The 17,307-nt window shown below is 39.4% G+C and overlaps 1 long non-coding RNA gene across 2 annotated transcripts in view; it reads right to left on the bottom strand.

Annotated features, from left to right (window-relative positions):
• Positions 1–14,234, bottom strand: part of LOC135186260 (uncharacterized) — a 64,121-nt gene extending 49,887 nt beyond the window's left edge. For both annotated transcript variants that reach the window (XR_010306797.1, XR_010306798.1), the window contains exon 1: positions 13,975–14,234. This is a non-coding gene — a long non-coding RNA (uncharacterized LOC135186260). The remainder of the gene's footprint in view (positions 1–13,974) is intronic.
• Positions 14,235–17,307: the final 3,073 nt, after the last annotated feature.

Below are 17,307 nucleotides of genomic sequence, written 5' to 3'. Positions count from 1 at the left end.
TTAGAAGTAGAGATGCCTTTAAAGAAATTAAAATAACCCTAACAGCTTGAGGCGAGGGCAAGTCAGCTTCACATGCTGGGCAAAAAGCCCCTATCTTATCCTCCATTGCCATGGGATTCATGGATATGAGTTCTGCTCCTCACCCTTTTCTACATGATGAGAGCAGATGCCCAGAAAGTATCACATTGCCTTACGCCATAAGATGACCTGCCTAATGGGTGAGGGAAAGGCTGTGGATATTGTCTGCCTGGACTTCCATAAAGCCCTTGACACTCTTTCCCATGGAATTCTCATGAAAAAAATAACCTGTCTGGTGACAGCTTGGATGAGCACATGAGCTCCTAGATAAAACACTGGCTGGACAGCCAGGCTCAAAGAGTAGCAGTCAATGGAGTCACATCCATCTGGCAGATGGTCACTTTTTTGAGTTCCATTAGTAGATGTAGTACTCAAAGCTGAAGAGACTAAATCTCAATTTGAAGACCATGAAAAGATAGGAAAGAAAGATTGGGAAAGTTTAAGCCAATGGATGCATGAGTCATTATTATATAACAAGCAAAGCTGGGTTCTGATATTTTAAACTGAGGAAGGTTGAGAGGGGAAGAGAGCACAGAAGTGGGAGTCCACAGGAGAACTGAGGTAAAGCAAGTGGGCACATAAAAGTTCAGGAGCACTAATGGGAACTTACAAATTCTTTTAATTCTTGTTTTACTACATATTTTGAAATCTCAGGTAGAGCTCTTAAAGCTGTTAACTGTTTTCAGCCCAAGTGAGGAAGTATCCATGTAAAGCGTATCAATGTAATTAATTTCCACTAGGTAGGTATTAGGCAACTTCTAGGTAACTTTGACAAACTTCTTCCGTTCATAGAAGACACAGCTGGGTAGAAATTAGTCTCTAAAAATACTTTCACACAACCTGCTTGTTTTCTAGTCACTGTCTTCTTATGTTATGCTCATTCCATCTGTCAATAGATATGAGTCACACATTCGACCTTTCAGTTTCACTTGCGCACATAAATTTCTTCCAATTTCCTGTGAAACAAACACTTTTAACTCTTCAGGGGCTAGCAATTTGCACATATAGCATGCTAGAATAGTTAAGGAAGGAGCAAGCACTTGTTCTGATATTCTTAGCTCTCCAGTCTTCACTATCTTTGGAAAGCAGATTGTCTCTTCATTTTGCTGACCACCCTTCTGCCCACCCTACCGCTAACTTTCACTCAACAACTAGCAAATACGTGGAGCTCCACTTGAAAAACCACACTCTAATTATATTTTCAAAGGAAGCTAAACTGCAGAGAAGCAGATACAAGTCACTCCTGACATTAACAACCATGATCAGCAGATTCACTGAAGGAAAGCTATAATTTCACCAGTTTTAAATCTGCAGCAGGCAACATTTGGTTCCAAAGTAACTTAAAAATAAAGACTCATGCTTGCCCAAATGCTGCCCACTGACATAAATCATGATGTCTTTACCAACAGATCCTATTTTTTTCCTCCTCAAACACAATAAACACCTCCAGTACAAGCAAAGAAGGAACATGGCCACAAAGAACACAGCAGAATGTGAAAGCTAGAGCATTATTCTTGTATTTGGGAGTATATTGCCTTACTCTTTCTTTCAGGCAGATTTAATTTAATCTTTCAGGGAGCTTTCAAGACAAAGTGAAAAAAAAAATTATCAGTTTTAATAAGAACCACAAAGCTGGACTACTGAAAAGGAGACTAAATTCTACCCAGTGATCTGGTAAAGGACAGAGACTTGACATGTACAATTTGTCAGCAGACCTCATTTGTGAGCTCATTCAACTCATTATTGTTGAAACAGCAGCTTAGTTGCGAGATGCTTTAGCAGAACAGTAGGCTTGCAGTCTGTTTCAATTAGGCATTACAACAGCATACAAGGGTCTGTGGTTTGGTTCCCTCCCAAAATGCACCAGAATCAGACCAAGTGGAAAATTATCTCATCAAAACTACTGGAACCATCTAAGTGAAGCCCCTTTTCCTCTAGCAACCAAGATTTCTCCACCTATATAATAAGAAGGCAGTTTTACTGGAGAAAATGGGATGCCAGACTTGAAATTCCAAACCCCTTGCTGTTGAATCAGATGAGTGGATGAGCTATGTCTGAGATGACATTGGGACTGCCCAGGTGTCTGTGCCTGTGCACCAGTGTGATGATCTAAAAGGACCAGGGAGCTTTTGACACTGTTGTATCAGAGAAATGCTTTAGATAGAACTGCAAAACATTGAAAAACATCCAGAAAATCTGCTATCAACATGGATGAGGACTGAATTTTTTGACCTTTGGTCCTGGATGTGTTACAACTGAAATAATAAATAATGGATACATGTTCCTAGTGACTAATTTGAGTACAAATTAACAACATTGTAGATGCACATGTGTGGTCTTTCTGTTAAAAATCTTTTTCTTTCCTTATAGATAACACATACTCCAGGGATTAATTCTACTTTTGGTGACTAACCCTCACTGCCAACTTCAGGAAATCAACACTTCGTGCTGTGGTCTGGTTGATTGGATAGGGCTGGGTGCTAGGTTGGACTGGATGAGCTTGGAGGTCTCTTCCAACCTGGTTGATTTTATGATTCTATGAGTGAAGAATATCAAAGTACGACGGAGGTCAGTAGAAGGCAGTGACTCGTATGTAGGTTCTTGGGATGAAGGGAGGAAAATGACCATATACAGACAGCACGAAAGCCAGAGCCTGAAATTAGCAATACACAATATTAGTCACTGAGGGCTTTTTGTTTGTGAAGTGGTTGTGGGAGGGCTTCTTGTTTGTGAAGTGGTGGAGTGGGAGCGTTGGTTTGGATTTCTGTTTGTGGGGTATTTTCGTTTGCTTTTGTAGCATCAAGAACCATACATGCTGCATTGCTATGCTAATGTTTTGGTCATTTAGTGCCTTTAGGCTGAATTAAACTTATCCTTCAAGTTCTTCATATTCATTAGCTCAGACAAATCCTTGCCATTGACACACAGCTGATAGTAACACCTATGGCATTAAAGAAAGAAATATTAAACAATGGCTCTGGAGCCCCCAACACAGAAGGATGTGGTACTGTTGGAGTGAGTCCAGAGAAGGCCACAAAGATGCCCAGAGGGCTGCAGCAGCTCTGCTATAAGGAGAGGCTACAAGAGCTGGGGCTCTTCTGCCTGGAGAAGAGAAGGCTTCAAGAAGACCTTATCTGAAGGGGGCTACAGGACAGCTGGGGAGGGACTATTTACACAGTCTTGCCATGACAGGGCAAGGAGCAGTGGGTTTAAACTAGAAGAGGGGAGATTTAAACTAGGTGTTGGGAAGAAGTGCTTTGCAGTGAGAGTGGTGAAACACTGGCACAGGTTGCTCTGGGAGGCTGTGGCTGCTCCCTCCCTGGAGGTGTTCAAGTCCAGGTTGGATGAGGCCTTGATTGACTTGTTCTAGTGGAAGGTGTCCCTGCCTATGGTGAGTGGTTAGAACTGGATTAGCTTTGAGGCTCCTTCCAAACTAAACCATTCTTTGATTCTATGATTTAAGAGGGAGAATTTTGTGTCAGACTTAGTCTTCCCAAAACATTGTTGATCCAGAGTCCATTTACAGATCTATATACCATGTTTTCTCTGACTTCCAAAAGCATAAGTGTTCATTATTGCTGCCACTTCTTCTTGCTGCTACAAATTACTCTCATTGAAATCAACTGAACTTGGAAGATGACTGCCAGGCTATGTGTGACAACACAGCAAGCCAGTCCTTCAGTATTTACTTACCTACTAAAACCTGATCTATTTTATTTCACAAATCAAGCAGACAAAAGAACAGAAGGACTTTCATAGTATAGATTTAGAAATGCTACAAAGGTTAATATGAAGATTTAAAGTAAATGGTTCACAGGAGACTGTCATTGTATGAATTTATTATTAATTATGGCACTATGGCCTAAAACACTGACTACAATTTAAGACTAATTTAAAACACAAATAAGTATTTTATGTTTTGACCTGACCCCAGATTAGTTGAATTCGGTCAGCTTTAGGTTAAAATTAGGCAAAAGGTATTTTAAGTGCCTAATTTAACTATTGTCTTTGGTTATTCATAAAACCCAAGATGATGGTGCAAGAAGAATGAAGAATCAAAGGTATTCTGCACTAAGTTTCTCTTCAGGGGTCCTTCACAAAACCCAAGCAAGTGGTTCATATATTGGTAAGAGTGAGTTTAGGAGTAAGAATGTCATATATTCAGGTTCTTTTCATCAGGTACCTTGACATATGATACACATTTTTCAACAAGTCTGTAGAGGCTCAGAGGCTGTGGCCCTCTTTTATTTCTATAAGATCATTTTGAACTAAGGAAGGCACCCCTTGTCAGTAGTCTTTTGGATTGAAATTCTTATCTGAAGCAACATTAATTACACAAACCTTTAACTCCACAATTGGGAGCTAGAAAACTATTTTGGTATTAAAGATGCAACATTCTACATTGTCATTTCTCAAGAAGTTCCTAAAAAAGTTTAAAAACAGGGCTGAGTGTGTTCATTATTTCCTGATATATATTTAACAGATAGAACTGATCCAAAACAATTAATAATTGACTCATTTTTCAGCAATATTTTTTCCAGCCACAGCTTCTAGGATACTTAGCAAGTGATTGCAAACCGACAGGAAGACAACAACTCTCACTTATTGTTCCCTTTCTGCAGGTTGTTCTGGAACTTTAAGTTTAACCAAACGATGCAGAATGGGAATAGACAGCTTATGGTTTAGCATACCAATATGCAGAGACACCTTCATCTGTATGCTGGCAGAATTTTACAGCTAGAAGCTGCATTAAAATTGATGAAAGATAACTAAGTCCTGCAGATGATTCTATGCATCTTTAACTTGACCACACAATGCAGCATTCCTAATTTCTGTTCACAAGAGTGTCTCCCAAATATTTTCTTTGCTCTTTTTTTTTTTTTGCTCTGAGTAACCTGATTTCCCCTTTTGATGCTGTCTCACTCTTAGCTTTTTGCATACTGCAGCCATAGAGCTAGCAAGTAACAAAATTACTTTTAGTAAATAATTTTGTGTCACTAAATAAAGGGCATAGGAGACATTTAAAATCCCTTGAATTGGATCATTGTAGATGTCCTCAAATCAATGAAAATTAATAAAATACTAATTCTACCTTACAATAAACAGATACCTTTAGTGATTAACTACTACATACACAAGACAACATCAGACTTGTGGGCTTGACATGTGTCTAGATGTGCAAAGTGGAGTAGGAGGGTAATATATACAATTGCATGGAATCCAGACAGGCTTTGGTTTAGGTTGGAGGGGGTTGTAACTGTTCCGGATGGCTTCATTACACAGCAAAGGCAGTTGTTCTGTTAGTGCTAATTAAGCCTTGGGGAACAATTTGTTGAGGCAGTTGGAGAAAATTTGGATGAGAGCAAAAGGGGGATTTTAATGTTTTCATTCCAAGCAGAAGTAGAAACTTTCAACTTCCAAACTTCTGAGATTCCATCATGGGAGCTAAATGACTGATCTGCAAAGACTGAGAAAGTCCAACTTTCCACTGAATCCTGAAGAGGTTTTCAGCACATTGCAGGATGAGTCCTCTTAATTCAAGTCCATCACTACATTAAAATATTTTTTAATTAAATGCATCCTTTTAGACAGTTGTGCTACCACAGAGCACTCCTCTCTCTGTTGGGGTCACAAATGAGGTTGTAGATGAGAAGCAGCCCAGACAGTGGGGTTTAATCACTGATGATTTTGCTTGTTAACAATGAAACTACCACCCTTGCAGCTAAGAAGTTTCTATAATGACTGTTTGATTTTGTTAATGACAGCCCTCCCAACAGCAGCACTGAAGGCTGTACTCTCATGCTGTCATGTAAACTTGTATCAAAGATGGACCACAAGCAGAGGTAATAAATCATCTTTGACCCAAGTGTGAATTTAGGTGATGCTTGCATTTTTTATCTTCTAGGTCATAACTTAGAGAACCAAAGACAGAGATAAAAAGCAAACAAGATAAAAGAGACTGTTTGTTTCTTGCTGACAAAAAAAAAGTTGCAAACTGGGAGGCTGTCTAGGGATCAAGTGAAAAAAAAACAAACACCCAAACAAAAACAAGGAACTAGCAACAGGTCCTTCCAAAGGCAAATAAATCAGCAAGAGGAGAGCTAGAATTCAGTAGTTCAAGCCTATATTAAGTCCTAGCATGTATGTCTTGTCTGTGCAATTAAAGAGGTGAAGTAAAAGTATTGCTTAGAGACCAAGTCTGAAAGAGAAGACAGTAAAGATGAAAACAAATGATTGGTGATTACACCTGCTGTAAAGGTTAGAGCACTGTCTCAAGCTGGAGGCAACAGAGCTTCAGTGCATCATGTTCTGCATATGTACCAGGGCCTAGAAAATCAGCAGTGAGGAATGAGTGAACCAGAATACAATTCCATGCCTAACACCAACTAGATTTCCTTGTTATCCTGACCTTAAATTTAGAGGCCTTGAAAGTGAAAAGTAGGTACCATCAGAAGTCATTTAAGAGAAGGGTCACAATCAGATGAAGGACTGTGTTTACAGCAAAACCTTTTGAACCACTGCAAGGCCACGTGCAGTAAACAAATGAGTTAAAATGTAGCCTAGTGATGGGTAAGAAGTATGGATATTTGCTTACAGGCCATGGGCATCCTATATAGTAGGAAAAGAGCATGGCTCATGGTATAGTCTGGCATTTGGAGGTGTTAAAAATCAAACTGCAGGCTGATTCAGAGTTAAGGGCACAAAGCAGCTTGATCCCCAAACTGAAGTGATTACTTCATCCTACAGGTATTTTAAGGAGATTGAAGGAATGGGATTGAAGTTTGTAAGCTTGAAATTAAAAAAAAGGGGAAAAATACATAGGCAAGAGCAATAATTAGTGCTTGGTCCTGCAGGGAAAGCAAAAGTAATAAGCAAATATTTAGAATGAAAGTTCACTTCACACATAGTTACAAACAAATTTCAGCAGTGTCAAGAGATTAGGATGAAGCCTTTGAATCATTTGGGATTCAGATTACATCCCATGTGAGCAGAAGTTCCAAGGTTTTTAGGCTCTATAGTTTAGGGTAGGAATAGAGATATGGTCATGAAATTCAGTGGTTAAGAGCTAGATTTATATTACACTGCTGAAAAGGGCACAGGTATAGGACAGGGATTTATACTAGCAGAGGCCAGGATTAAGTTTGAGATAGGTGGAAATCCCTGAGCTTGGCTAAGAGAAAGAGCAGCATCTTCCTTAAGAGATTTAAGGCACATACAAGGAAAAACCATAGCATAATAGATCTGAAAGTGTCTCAAGGACCAAACATTTTGGTGGAAGACTTAACAACAGTGTGGTACATCTCATTAGTCAGGGTTAATAAAAACCACCAACCAAAACAAAACAGATAACATTCAATAAAATTATGTAAGCACCTAAAATAATGGGAGTAAAAATGTTCATCCATTTAGCAATACTTATTCTGTAGATGGCCTAATTCCCCAAGATAGCACTTTGGAAGTGGAAAATAAACACAGAACTCATAAAAGCACCATATAAGTTATGACCAAAAAGCTCAATAAGTCTATTGTGCTTAAATCCCAGGTCTTGATTTCTGCACCCTGATGTTCCAGACCATGACCAGAAGCACTATAATGTGAAACATCTCCAGGAAACATTTATATTAAAATAAATATGGAAAATTGTATAGTATTATAGCTGAAAGCAATGAGACCACATTCACACTCTGTTTAGATTAGGAAACTGGAAATGATGCAAGCAAAAATGGTAAAAGGAAGCACTGGAGGTAAATTTACCTGTTCACTTCAAGGTTTGTTTGGCCTTTAACTCTGGGACATAAAAACCATGTGCATCATACTTTCTTTCTGCTGAAAGAAGGTATGGATACTTCCCACATTTCCCCTTGCATATTCCTATAGCACAACGGGTAACTGAGATGGGGGAAGGAATCAGGGGAGGAAACACAGAGAAATTTCATGTATTTTGTGAACTGTTTTACTATAGTCCAGGTGGAAGGAAAAAGAAATACATCAAATTTAACACTGCCTCTTCCATAGAAAAATCCCAAACCAACCAAATGAAAAACCAGTAAAGATATCAAGCTGACAGCTCAACAATTTTAAAAGCTAACACCATGCTGCTTCTGTTGAGCAGTTTCCTGAGGCAGACCTGCTTTTCAATGCCCATCCTAGAGCGCTGGTAGTTCACGACATTGCTCTATTAACATCTGACTGGTGGACAAGCCCCGAAATGAAAGCCAAGCTGTCTGACAAGCCCCACTGATACTTACTGGCTGCAGCCAATGTAGGGTGCCATTCCTCCTCAAATAAAGGCTAAGTCCCAGCAGACCGTTGATCTCTCCTCTTTTCTCCCCTTCCCCAGTCAACCATAGCCTTCTGTAAGCAGCAATTCAGAATGTTTTGCTATTTGAGGAGATGAAACATTATAGTTTGTGACTATGCAAACAAAAGACACTCCAGAAACTTTTGAACAGCAGGAGCTGCTCTGAAGTTTTGCTAGAAATAAGTACTTCAGCACTAGGTTAGGTGCTAGAAGCACAGCATGTGCTTGTCTGTGGTGAAACACTTACTGCTGGAGCTGATTAGAAGGGAACAAACTAGGTCTAAGAGGGTCAATAACTAAGTTCTCCAACACTGACTCATTCACACAGAGGGATTTCTTGCTGTCCTGCTGCTGGACTGGAAAACTGAGTAGTTATGACTGTCCACTATGTCTACAGCTGCATGAGAAAGAATTCTTTCTTTAAAGTTAGAAGATTAATAGGGCAATTTGGATACTAGGGGTAAGGTATGGGTTTGGGAGGATCAGATTTAAGCCAGCTTGGCATCTGCCTCACTTCAGAGGCAGATTTCTGTATGTTTTAATAGAGAGGCAGACAGAGTTTATGCCTCACCATTTTTCTCCTTTGACAATGATAAATACTGCCAACTCTATCCACTCCTATACTCCAGTTCATTAACAAGTCCGTGAACTTGCACTGTGTGGTCGTGTTCACAAGCACAGCAACTTCCTTTTGCATAGAACTGAATTTCATTTTAGTTGATTATAAGCAATGACTATTACTTAACCAAAATCTCAGACAAGACAGTCTAGAACAGTCCTTCAGGTAATGAATTGTTGGGCTGTTTATCATCCATGGCTTTGTTTCTATTTTCAAGGTGGGAGCCCCAAATTTGAAGATGCTACCACCCAAGCAAATTCATACTGCCAGAACTACAATGTTTATAGCACTCGATTATCCTCTTAAATGGAAACAAAAGGAGAAACAACAAGGTCACATATTGCCATAAAGCAGCAAAGAAAACTTATCAATCTGAAAAGACAGCCTAAGCCATCTGACCTCTTTTCTCCCAGAGCCAAACACCTCTCTTATTACTCTGTCTCTGAAGGAAGCATTGCAAGAGAGGCCAATTGACACCTGCAGAAATATCTTTGTTGAATAATGGGGTGGGTAAAAGCATAAAGTATTTTTATTACTCCAGTTCCCTCATAGAACCAGTATCTGGCTGCAGGGCACTTCCACCTACAGATCACCATAAAAAAGATCCTGCTGTATATATGCTGTCCTCCCCCACCAGGCAGGAGTAATGGGAGAGGGGAATTCTTTAGTTACTACTCTGCCTAACTGAAGACAGACATTCTCGTAAAACTGTGTGTGGGAGCATTTCAGAGTGAAACCAAAACACTGTTAAAAGTAAATTCAGGGAACTACTTCTGATGCAGTGCTGCTATATGAAGAGATAAGGATATTTTATTGCAAGCACTCAAAGCACCAGACACCAGCACCGCTGCAGTGCTGGGTTGCCACCAGAGCCAGCACTCTTTTTGGCTATATGATCCCATACTGAAGTCGTGGACCAAGTCACACCTTGACATGCCAGTCCCAGCCTACTCCTTATCAACCCAAGGAGCTGAAGGCAACACATTCTGTGTTGCTTCAGGGTTTATACAAGTGGTTTGCCCAAGCTCTTGAAGACATGAAGGGTGGGGGGGCTACAGGAAGGCTGGAGAGGGACTGCTTGCAAGGTCTTGTAATGACAGGACAAGGGGTAATGGGTTTAAACTGGATGAGGGGAGATTTAGACTGAATGTCAGGAAGTTCTTGACAGTGAGAGTGGTGAAACACTGGCACAGGTTGCTCAGAGAGGTTGGGGATGCTCTCTCCTTGGAGGTGTTCAACACCAGGTTGGATGAGGCCTTGAGCAACCTGTTCTAGTGGGAGGTGTCTCTGCCTATGGCGGGAGGTTGGAACTGGATGAACTTTGAGGTCCCTTCCAACTTAAACCGTTCTATGATTACACAATCAGCTAGTACAAATCAACATAGCACCCCCAGATTTCAAATTATGACATATTTATGTTGCTAAAAAAATCAGCATGGGTTGGCTTTAAACATCACCATACAACTGATGAACTTCTGTGCTGAATCTGTTTAATGAGAAAAAAAATAGTTTCAGCTACTTGATCAATGCAGTAGCATTCTAAGGACATACTGAAATAATAAAGAGAAAAGGTCTTACCACAACTATGAGGCACTGTGTTTTTAAAAGAGAACCAAACAGAATCATAGAGTAGTAGGGGTAGGAAGGGACCTCAGGAGATCATATAGTTCACCCTTCCTACTAACACAAGTTCACCAAGACATGTCAAGGTCAGCTTTAAAAGCCTTCAGACTAGAAGACTCCACAGCCATTCTGGGCAGCTTGTTCCGCTGCTCTGCCACTATCCAAGTAAAGAAGTTTCTCCTTAAGTTCAAGTGAAACCTCCTCTGTTCTAGTTTGTACCTATTGTCCCCGGGTCCTATCACCCTGAAAAAAGCCCAGACACATTCTTATGACCTCTACCTTTCAGATATTCACACAGCCCCTCACAGTCTTCTCTTTTCCAGATGTCTCAACTCATCTTTGTAAGGATGCTCTAGTCCCCAGGTCATCTTCATGGCCTCCATTGGACTCTCCCCAAGCAGCTCCCTGTCTCTCAAACTTGTTATGATGGTTAGGTACTTCAGTATGGTGTTGTTTTGTTTTACAAGTGTTATCCTCAATACAACAAAATCACAACCCTTGACCCTTTGCTTTATTCCCAGACCAAGCTGACAAAATTGAAATACTTGATGTCTAATATAATTGATTTTCCACCCACCAAGAGCAATAGTTAACACCAAAAATCAATATTGATCTCTAATGTCCTACCTTTTTTGACCACATTTGACTGTTGTGTAACAAGTTATATTGAAGAGCATCCCAGTGAAGGGAAAAAAGTTTGCAAAGGAAATAATGTGGTTGAGGCCATCACACATTTGATAATACTTAGAGCATTAAAATATTAACGACAAAAGAATTCTGTTTGGCATTGAAACTTAGGTTGGGTATTTAGGATGCTGATATCTTGGAGCTGTCCTATATTCCTACTTCGTACCAAACAAAAGAAAAAATACAACTTTGTCATACTGTGAATGTCAAAGGGGAGGGATTTAAGCTTCATACATGGCTAGAGCAAGCCTATCTACTGCTAACCTGTAATTTCTAGAGCAGCTACCCCTTACAACATACTCTTCCACTAAGCCCCAAGGTGACTTTGTGTCTCAAACATTTGTAGCTACTCCCACTCAGATTACTGCATCCTTGAAGACAAACAGGTGAAGATATGCAGAAAATATTGAAATAAGTCTGAGTTTGTTTCATACTAGTGCCATTAGTACACCATATTCTTAGAGAGAATGACAACATTGTGCATTACTTAGGCAGTCAAGTATTGCTTATATGGCTTTTCTAAGAGCAAGTGCTGCCTGACCAACCTAGTGGCTTTCTGCAATGGAGTGACAACCTCGGTTGACAAAAGAAGAGCAATAGATGTCATCTATCTGGACTTCTGCAAGGCCTTTGACATGGTCCTCCACAACACCCTCCAAAGTTGGAGAGATATGGATTTGCTGGGTGGACTCTTTAGTGGATAGGGATTTGGCTGGATGATTGCATCCAGAGGGTAGAGCTCATTGGCTCGATGTTGTCATGACCTGCTATCCTGAGCCTACCCTGGGCAATGGGGGAGATTGTGCTAAGATTTAAAAATTGCTCCAAAGGAAAAAAAAAAAAACCAACAAACATTTAAGTGCTGCAGAGGTCCTACCATTCTATACCGTATTAAATAGGTTTAATTGATGCCATAATGAAATTTGTGGCATCATCTCTAGCACTGAGCACCTTCATCACAAAGGTCTAACCATGATGGCAAGAGCACAGCCTGATCTGTCATTTCCTCTATGCTAAGGCCTCCAAAGTCAGATCTCTCCACTGTTCTAGTGAAAACTAGAAACAAAAGCACTCTTTGAGCCTGAGAGCAGCACTGCCATTAATCGATACAGGGAACTAGGTCAAAGAAGCCCCAAGGCCTCCCTCAACTGCATAAGCAAGCAGAGGCCCATAAAGGGATATTCTGCAGCTGAGAGTCCCTTGTGCAAAATAACAGCCAATTAATAGTTGCTTTTCAAGACACACCCATGTACTGGATGACAGGAGAAAGGACAATGTCCAACTTACTCCTTAGGTCAAGAAACATCCTGTTGGCTTGCTAAGCCAGTTTGGGGTGGCGGGGAGGACACTACACAAAAAAAGATCCCAGTGGATACAAGAAGAAAGCCCGAGGCTACACTTTTCTGCCAGCTGTAGCAACACACAAGCATTTTACCCGCTGGAGACTGAAAGGAAACTAAACTAATCTCTCAGAACAGGCCACTTCTGGTTTGGTTACAATATACTACATCAAATTTTAAACCTCAGCTTGCAGTTAGAAAGTCTATAACCCACTGTCAGTCATGAGCCAGATAGTAATTTCCAACTATGTTTCCTTAGGAATTCTGTTGGTTTATCAGAGAAAAAGAGGATGATGTTTATTTTAAATGCCACTTAGAATCCACTTGCTCAAATACTATTACTAGTAAGAGTGCATATGTGTATGAAAATAACTAAGAAGGAAAACAAAATCCAGACTGGCACAGAGAAAGAAATAAGTTTTTCAGGGCTCAGCATCTGGCAGTATTTCAGCCAGGAACAAATGTTGGAAGAAAACAAGACCACAACTTGAACATAGCCTATACTTATGGATATAATACAGAGGTGCTTGAATTCCTAACCATTTCCTCCTATTCCACATATGAACAGAGCCTAGCACAAGGGACTCTAGTCTGGTATAATCTCTGTGTTCTACTAAATATCATATGTTAAATGGGTTAAATCAATGAGGAAGCTTCCTTACAGAATAATAGCTCAGTATAATAAAATGAGTGAGAGCAACATCAGTTGAACAATCCTACCCTGATCACCCTGGAGTATACTGGTAGGCAATTGAATTTATTTCCATATAAAAGAGGTGGGGTTTGAGGACAGAAGAATAACACATTTATGGAGCTTTCATGGGCAGTTTCTAAAAGTAAGTGTTATTTGTAGACTACTCATCAAGAGGGAAGTAAGATATTCCAAACTGAGATCTGGTGAATAAAGGTGTATATATATAAAGGAGATGATTTGTCCAGATCTTTAGGAATTACAATAGCCAGAAAACTCCCCAGCCACTGAAGAAATCAGGACTTCTCCCGTTAGTCACATAAGTCTTATATGGATACAAGAATGAGTGACTTACTGCAGTTTATTTCTAGGTATAACTTGAACAGTAACTCCAAACATATGGGAATAAATCATGCTACAATGAGCTCCTATGTACCTGCAGAGTGTAAACCATGAGAGCAAGGACTTTCCTAGCATGTTACACATAGAAACCAGTAGGAGAGATAACTTGGATGAAGATACATTAGACATTGTATGCTTGCAATGAGCCATATAGGAACTAGAGTAATAATCCTCAGGATCTAAAATACACAAACTCCAACTACAAAGGCAAACGTAGCAATGGATTACTCACTCTGGTATTTCAGCTGCTCAGTTTCCATTTTCTCAGCTTCTTCTACCTTCAGCAGGTACATGCCACAAAACAGACCTCCAGACACCATGAAGTCCAAGTTTCTCAAGAAGCAAAGATGTGCAAATTAAAGAGCACTGCCTCAATTTCTAATTTATACAACATCAAGGAAAAATCACATCTGTTAAGAGTGAACTCAGAGTTACACAAAACAAGGAAAGAGAAGGGGGAAAGAAAAAAAAGAGCTGCTTGTGCTCACAGTTTCTGTAACCTGATCCAGGAGGTAAATTGGTCACAGGAGACACTCATAGAGAGACAGGAATCAAAGGAACCTGCTGAGCTTCACAGATGTCTCTTGTTTTCTGCATTAGAGGTGAAGCAAGTATCTCTTCTGACTTCCCTATTTTTGCTGTCGAAAATGCAAGGTTCTACTTTTGTCCTACTTAATGTTGGCATCAAAAAAGTTTGAGGTTTAAAACATAGTTTACTAAATTTAGATTACAGAACATAGAAAATTAAAACCAATGGCATGTACTTAGAGATACATGAAAACTCAGAAGAAGAAGTAGTTTGGATGATGTTTTGTGTGTGTGGGAGGGGTGTGTGTGTGTTTTTGTTGATGTTATTTTTCTTTTTAACATTATAACCTCTATCTGTGACTACTGGCAACATTCGCCTATCCCACCCAATAAAGACATGCAGACCCCACACACACTCAAACTCCCTTGCTTCAACTTACAAATAGATAAAGAGCTTGATAAAGTCAATAGATTTAGTCCCTGGTCATAATTCTTCTGAAGTAATGCCTAAACTTTTTTGCAGATAGTATCTCAATAGTCTGCCTGTTTAGACTTTCTGTACTCTTAGCACAGATTAAACACTCCACATCTAGCTACTCCAGCTCTGCACTTGCAAAACTGATGCCAAGGAGTGGTAATTATACTTCAATGACCTTATTGACTGCAAGTGATTAAGCCAAGCATGACTGACAAAGGTTTACTGACCACTTCTATTTTTGACACAGTACTATTCCATACCCATTCAGAGTTAGCTACACACAGTTCTTGCATGAAAGAATACTTCACTGCCTCTTAAGTCTCAGGGGCTCTCACAAGAAGGGGGAGTTATCCTTTTGTAACTGTTCATAATGCTTTATGGAAACTTCTCATAGCTTCTTGGATCTGGGGGGAGTGCAACAGAAGTCTGTTGTTAAAAAACCATCATTTATTGGGCTTTTTTATTTTTATTGGTTTGGATTAACATATACTGCCATCATGTGGGCAGAAATAAGAAGAAAAAATAATTATTCAGTGAAAGCTTCTCACCTTGAAAACCTTCCCTTAACGTGAAAACATTCTTCTTACTAATAATATGAGCACAAATTCAAGATTATTGAAAGAGAAGGAAGAAAAACCTCATATTTTTATTTGGTTTTGTTGTCACACCACAGAAATTGTGCCAGTGCTTGAGGACTCAGTGGAAGAATCATAAAGCTGTGCTGCAGCTGGGCAGTTACTGACCAGCACAAGTGGTTAAGTATTTTAGCTTCAGCTGCTTTGTCTTACTCCCTTACTGCATATCTCAACACAAGCCATACAGGGTTGGAGATCAGAGTGACTAGAAAAAGACAGAAAAAAGCCCAAAAGGTAGGCAATGATGCAGTAGTGCAAAAGCCCAGTTTGTATGGAGTACCAACATTGCCAATCTTTCAGTCCATGTATAAGACTCAAGAAATCCAACAGGCAAACAACCAGTTCCTTTCTACTTATCAGTCCCACTGCCTGTGGGGTTATCCCCTTCCCCAGGCCTTGCAAGAATGTATTTACTTCACTCAGTATTAAGAACTTTAACTGCAGTGCTGTTGTGAGAGAGCCAGACAAGGAGAAAAACAATGTCCCACAAGCATAAGTGTTCTTTTTTGTACAAGCATTATCTTGAAAGAAAATCACTACAAAGTTTAAACATCTCATAAATGTCTTAATATTTTGAGGAGCCTTTTCATTGGGGAAAACAAATTAAAAGTTGTCAAATCTTGTGCATTTCTATGAACTAATGCTCCTAAAAAGAGTCTTTTATAAGACCTGCACAGTTTAAGAGAATAATATAAGCATCTGATACTGCCAAGAACCCCAACACTCCACAATGAAATAGGAATATGCTTAAATTCAATAAATTACTCTTGAAGTACCAGCACTTTTAAAGTACACAGTAGAAAAAAAAGAGAAGGGTGTGTGTTTAAAGCTGTATATTAAATTTAGTTTATCAAAAACTAGTACTTAAGCTTTCACTACAGTACTAAAATGTCAAAGTTAAGGCTGACTTTGCCAGCTTCAAGGTCTCTTTCTGCATAGCCTTTCTAAGCTGCTTTCCAAGGTCCATCACGTGGAACCAATTAGCGGCTTCCACTTTGACAATGAGTAGCACTGTATTCCAGAAGGGTCTCACTGAGTAACTCACTACTCATACTGAGCTCAGTACATCAGGAGCTAACAATTAGACAGTAAAAAATAAATAATACACTGATTCCCCTCATGTAGCAGTTTGCCAAGAAGAACACTTAAAAAAAACTCCTATGAAATACAATTCTTATTCAAGAATCTTACCTATTGCAGAAATAATATTTAACACAAGAAAACCGCATCCAGCCTGCACAGGATCTGGGCTGTATGCTCTGACTACTGCATAAACAAACTTGTACTGTCTAATGTAAGCAAGTTACACAAGGTCATGTTTGTAGCATCATTTGAGAAGTCAATATTCACCAGCAAGACTGAAAGAGTATCCCCCTACAACGAGCAAGGTAGAATGATTAACACTAGAGATTTTTTTTTCTCTACAATAACAATTCATAACTACTTGTTCAGGAAATACAGATTCTAAAAACTTGGTCTGTAGAGCAGTCCAAGTAGTAAATTTTCTAATGGTTTAGTATATTGAAGTAACTTTTCATTTGTTCATTCTCCAGGTGCTCTTCTCATCTTGTGTTCAAATCAGATCTGTTCCATTAGCAGCCTTTTAATACAGTTATTTAGGTGCTTCACAAGCCATAGCTTGCTAATTTACACCAGGTGTAACTGTTAATGTTACAATAATTGTTTTAGTTTAATAGCATTAATTTAGATTAAGGACAGTTTACTTCTTTTCACTAAAAGCTACAACACTGTTCTCTCATTTGCCTTTAGACACAAGCCTGGCAAAACAGACTAATGGAAGAAGAATTTTAAACAGATTAACATTAAAAAAAAAGGGCAGAAGTCACAAAAGTTTAAGAGAATGAAATAAGAGAAAGGTACAAACTCTAAAGCAAGAGTTCCATCAAATACACTGACAAACTAG

This window comes from Pogoniulus pusillus, chromosome 24 (genome assembly GCF_015220805.1).
Source record: "Pogoniulus pusillus isolate bPogPus1 chromosome 24, bPogPus1.pri, whole genome shotgun sequence".
Lineage (NCBI taxonomy): Eukaryota > Metazoa > Chordata > Aves > Piciformes > Lybiidae > Pogoniulus > Pogoniulus pusillus.
This window is presented reverse-complemented; position numbering and strand designations above follow the sequence as displayed.